Source organism: Genypterus blacodes, unplaced genomic scaffold, assembly GCF_046128005.1.
Source record: "Genypterus blacodes isolate CSIRO-AG114 ecotype Tasmania unplaced genomic scaffold, CSIRO-AGI_Gbla_v1 ptg000017l_1, whole genome shotgun sequence".
NCBI classification, from domain to species: Eukaryota; Metazoa; Chordata; class Actinopteri; order Ophidiiformes; family Ophidiidae; genus Genypterus; species Genypterus blacodes.
The window spans coordinates 4,314,992-4,321,138 of record NW_027466831.1 but is presented as its reverse complement, the minus strand read 5'-3'; positions in this window follow the sequence as shown (position 1 = coordinate 4,321,138).

Here is a 6,147-nt window from a genome sequence, read left to right as displayed (position 1 = left end):
CAACAACCCAACACTTCATGCAAGTTCCACCAAGTTGACTTTTATTGACTTTTGTTGAACTTTATAACTCAGAATTCTGTCCAGCTAATAAGATTTCTCCTGGTCACGGAGTTCAAGCGCTCAAATATTTGGATTTGCATTCCTGTATATTATTAATGGCCCTTTTAATTTTTAATGTGATATAAGGTTGAGTGAGCACAGGGCTGCAGGACCATAAGGTCGGGGGAACCTATAGAGCTGGGGAAAGAATAACAAAACGAGCTATATTGAGTGTAGATAGCATAAAAATGTATTCTGCTTTCATTCCTGTGGTCAAATGATTCTAGTGTGTATTCATTTATTTTACAGTTCTTGTGATTATTTCTAATTGTCATTTTGATGTCGGCAATGTTGTTGGCATTTGCTTGCTGGTGGATTGTAATAATGATAATAATGATAACCTGTGGGAATGCACATGATGAGTTTAACATAGCAGCCATATGGATGAAACCTCGATTTAGCTCAATTCCCTGCCGCACTTTATTATTGCTCGTCACATGAAGTGGAAATAACCGTCTGTGCAATCACCCGTTACTGCTCTACTGCACATTACAACCTTTGCTGCTGTCTATGCGACATACATTGTCTATTTTACTCTCATATGTTCTTCTCTTTTATTCTTCTCCCATCCAAACTTTTTCATATTTAGTCTTTTAGTTTAGTTACATAGCCAAAAAAATTAAATCATATTAATCTTCTCTTTCTGTTATTGGAGAATTGACTTCTTCATCTAGTTTTCCCATCTCATCTGGAATGTAAAAGCCTTTTGTCCGCCCTGGAATGCAGATCCCCCTATCAGGCAGAGGACCCTCACCTCAGCCTCCTATGGTGCCCTGCCTGCGCCTCTCGCCATTAATCTGACATTCACCAACACAACCAAGCCTCCTTAAAATACCCATGTCAGCCTCAAAGTGAGAAATGAACATCGGCTCCTGCTGTGTTTCTCAGCGCCGATCACTCGGGGTTAACATGTGCAGTTGCTCTGTAACAACTGGTGAGCATCTCCCCTGGAAATGGAGTCCTGACGACAGGAACATGGCTTATTTCAGCCCCATTCCAGAGGCGAACCTGTGTAATACCTCCTGTAAATGTGCAGCCAATCAAAGGGTGGTGAAAGTAGCTTCCAACACAAGCTTTTTACCACCACACAAAACTCCCCTCTGCATGTTCTCCTCACAAGAGAACACATGGCCGCTTTCATCAGGAGGTTTACATTGGTTTTCTTCAGCTGATAAACCTATCAGCACAATGTTGGGAAACCCACGAAGACGTAATGCTGCTGCTTTTTCTCCTTCATCCTCCATTACCACCTGATCTCTCCAAGCTTGCTTCAGGATATTTTCTTTCACTGCTTCTTTTTTTTCTTCCTTTCTTATCCCCACTGCTGCATTGTTGTAACACAATCACCTGCATTGTAGCCAATTTCTGCAGAGAAAATAGCCGAACAAATTATTCATTGTCCCAGAGGCACAAACCAGTACAGTGACAACATTAACAGCCATATCACGATTGTCAGCTTTGAGGGATTATGGCGATTCGTAATGATGCCTGCACTATTACACAAAGGAGAATAGTGGGGCTGGTGTGAAACATGCAAATGTTATGGTGCACAATCTAAGCATTCAAACCCGTATCCTCTCCTCTTGATTGCCAGTATAATGGCTGAGGTGCTGTGAGGTCCATACAGTATCTGCTCTTATCTGTCTAATGGGCTTTATGTGCATGAGAAATATATATTCAGGGTAACAATTTGCCGCTCCGTATACAATGAAAAGCTTCCAATTTCAACTGTAACATCTGTAAAATCGCTCACTGGCGCTCTTGGGTTATTAGAGGAATCTCGTCAGTGGTATAAGAGAATCGTCGTGTACGCTGGGAGGAGACAGTAGCTCTTTGTATCGGCGTTAATGCCATTTGTCTTCCACTGAAGTGCATGAGGCCCCATGGGTGACAAAGGGAGGCAATAAATCACTTTGTCTCAGTCAGAAACCTAGACCTCTACTGATATATTACAGAGAGGAGGTAGAGCACCAAACCCTGTCGGCTAAAACGTCTCCACATGCAAGATTTCACCATTAACCTCTTCAGAAGAAAAGACAGAAAGAGCTTTAGCTTCTAAATGATTGGATCCCATGTCCTCTCTCCCTCATATAGAAAGCTTCACATGTACACACACAGCGGCGACACCTGAGAAAGCTTCAGCCTGAGACACTTTCACCTCCCAGGAGAGTAACTGATGACAGAACAGCCATTTGGGGGCACTCGGTCCCCTGAATGCAGCGTAGGTGCGATAGAAACAGAGAGAAGTGCTGCTGTGCGCTCTTCTTAATGGGAGTCGGTTACATCTCAAGCGTGGCGGCAGATGATTTCAGGTCTTTCAAAGAGGTTTGTCCTACTGTAATGTTACTCCACTTGGGACGTAATCAACCTACAATTTGCCTGACATAGCCCGTTGTTTCACAGTACTCTTTAAATGGTAATTTTAGTAACAGCCAGCCATAGTGGAAGCTCTGCGTTTACAGTAAATGCAGTTTTTAGTCTTCGGTGATGTGGTGTTTTGCTGTGATCGTGTTTGTCTATGACCTCTTATTGATCTACAGAACACCACGCCTTTAATCCTCCGACAGCAGCGTTAGGGTTTGGTGAGGACGTTGCAGCTTTCGTCCCATTCCACTGGAAATTCTATTCATACTGGACCAAAAAGTGGAAACTGTGATTATTAATAGAATAGAATAGAACTGAATTGTAAATCACATTCTGCAGAACATGTTTACTAATAACGAGCTTTTACTAATGACCTCCACTGTGTCTTCAAACGTGGTAATCCATCAGTGATTAGAGAAGCCATATAGAACTGTATGATGTATTAAGATAAAAGAGACATGGGAAAATTCCAGCATTTTCTATGCTACTGACGAGGAAAGATTATCTAACCAAATTATACAGCGCTCTGTAATGCTCCATTCTGATTGGTCTGCAGGATGGAGCACTGATGGGGCTTTGAACCTTGACCTCCAGTCACAAACAGCTAAGTGAGCCTGCAGTGGTTGAGACAGTGTGGGACGTTCTGTTGCAAGTCACAGACAAACATAACTTCTTTTGTTATAATATCTTTTGTTCACTGGTTCAGTCTGAACTAACTGCAGAGTCACAGCAACGGGACCATAAGCCAGCTGCTGACATATCATCCCTTAAGCATTATAGATCAATACTTCAAACAACACAGCAGCTGTAACGCGGAGAGAAGCCTTTTGCATAGTTTTAGGCAAATTGTACCAAAAGCAGTGATGCTCAAAGACAAACTGCTACAACTTGGCAAAGTAGAAAACACGCTTTAACTTTCCTCGTGTTCATCTCTTCTCAATAACATGAAAAAAACACAATAGCCTGCAGTGACAATAAACAAACAGGGTGATTACGCTCCATATTGATTATCGTCTGAAATCAATAAAGCACCAGGATGCTTTCCCTTGGGCGCTGTTGATCATTCAAACCAGGTGCGTTGCGATCGTTGTGTTGAGTCTGTACGAGGCCGGTTAGAGAGCGAAAGAAAGTTCAATCCTCTGTTTTTGAAGTCACCATGCTGCTGTTACATAACAAGAGGAGGAGTAATGGTTACCGACTGTTCCTGCCTAATGAGGAAGAAGCACATCGTTTTTAGAACTCGTTATATGTCCCAGCTAAAGAGACGCAGTAAATAGTTGTGATTAGGCTTCAGGGTGCAGAAGGTGAACTCTCGAATCTGACGTTTACTTACTTTAGTTGAGATGCCAGATGTGGATGACAGCTGTAATCTATTTGTATTTTTGACACGACATAGAACCGTGTGATAATCCAGACAACATATCCAGATACAGAGGTTGCACATATGAATGGGGCCTTCATCTTTATCATCATCATCACCATTTGAAGCCCACTTAAACACACTTTTCAGGCGCCTCTGCCGCTGCTGTTTAGCTTTGCTGTCCATCATTTAATATGATGTCACAGAACCTCTGGAACTGAGTGATTCCTTCAACCCTCAGGTATTTCTCAGATATTTACCTCCGAAATCCCCAACTGGTTCAAAGTCTGTTTCATTTCTCCAGCTTCTCTCTCCCTAATGATTGTCAACACAGCGACTCGTGCCTCTTATCCCTTCTCGCGCTCCTTTAAGCACCTGTCAAAATGGTTTCGCTTTGAAATCTCACAGAGGAAAAAGGAGAGAAATGAAGGAACGCGTGTCTATTGAGCTGATGTGCAGAGGAACACGTCTACCAGCTCCAACCCAAACAGGAGCTGTATGTCGACACAACGCAGACGGCCATAAATCATGGCTCAGATTGGGTGGTCTACCTGTTCCAAACAGACACAACAACCCTGCACGGTGAATGATTTCTGTCAGCGCCCGTCTGAACTGATGGATTCACAGCACAGAGGGAAGACAAAGAGGTCAGCGGGGGTCACGGGGACAGTAATGGCTCCTTGTCACTCCAGGTCTCTAGAGGACGTGGAACCAGAGTGGCACCTCCATGGATGAAATGACACTGGTCGTTGGAGTGGCTGGGCTGCAAATGTTGGACAAAGGTTCATGTCAGAGATTACGGATCCCAATTTGCTGCTGTGTCAAAGCGACCTGATTCCCATAATTCAACGATGTTCACTTCTAGTAACTCTATCTTCATATCTGTGATTGATTTTCTTTCCCACAAGCTGTTTACTTGTCTCATCTGACGTACATCCTGGCTCATATCATCCACCATCTCTCATTTTCACGCATTTGTACATATTTGTGCAATCATACAAACGGATTTGACCACTGATCAAATGTCATGACTGAGGAACATAGAGATCCCCAGCTGACTTCTGCTTGGATCTCTGACTCACAGTGTCTTGCGTGTCTCCTATCTTCCATCTGTTGTGATCTTGTTTCTATCTGTCCTGGCTTGCGTGCACCTCTGCAGCAAATCCTGCATCAATCAAACATTGACAACCTCCTAATCAGGGACCACAAAGTCTCTTGAAGGGATTTTTTCTTTCCTTGTGTGAGAGATTGCAAAGTTTTCTTCGCTTCCTTAATTCCGAGTAAAAGGAGACCCGTCTATCATGAGACGTGAGAACAGTAAGAGCATTTCTTGACTTTCCAAGTTCTGTTAATACAACTTGAAGTGAACTTTCCTTCAAGGTGTTTTGTAAGAGCTTTTGTGTGTGTATGTGTCTGCATTTCCCTTCTGAAACCTTAGAAGGGGTTTGATCTGCTGTTCTGCATGTGGTCTCAACCATTCATGTCCTTGGCGTATGTAATGGTACAACAATGGCACGTTATCCCCCCCCCCCCCACGCCCTGCTTCCCGGACTTGACTCCTATTTGAATATCATCTGTCAGGCGGCACAAGAGGAGGCCTGCTCTGACACAATACGCCTATAGCATCTGAAATTACACAGCAATTTATGTGTCATCTGTAATCATGCTACATCCACGCTGCATCCCGTGACAACCATTAATTATCATCTCTCTTCTCCTCCGCTGTGGAAATCTACCTGGATTCTTAAGCCTTGAATACGAGCTTAGATACTGGAGCCTTCATTGATAAAGATCGACGGTAACATGAAGCCTGCGTTGATACGATTCCACATCGTCTTACTGAGAAAATGCAAAGTTAACCAACACACTCTGATGCGCTCTTAATAACGCACAGAATGTGATGGATGTGCAGTAGTTGAATGATTCTCCCCTTAGACGGAGCTCCTTCAAGCTCTTAATTCAACGGCTCAGACCTATTCCTCCATTTAGCTTTTCGCCCTGAAGGTAATTCATAATTTTCCTTCTCCTTGGGTCAAATAAAAGAGTAACACAGGCTTAAGTTACTCTGGCTCGGGTGCATCTGGTGCCAAACACAACATCGCAGCTCCAGTGAAGCCTCGTCGCACCGGCCACGTGCACGCACAACCGGGACTGTACGCATCATGTACAGAGGAAACACGCAAAGTCCTTCCTGCATGCGTTAAACACTGAACAGGCTCCTTTAACATGTTAGAATCCATGGCTCTGTTACAACACACAGCCTGCTCCTATATGTGTGTGTGTATGCGCCTTTACTTTATGTCCTATATTTTAACCAAGAGAGG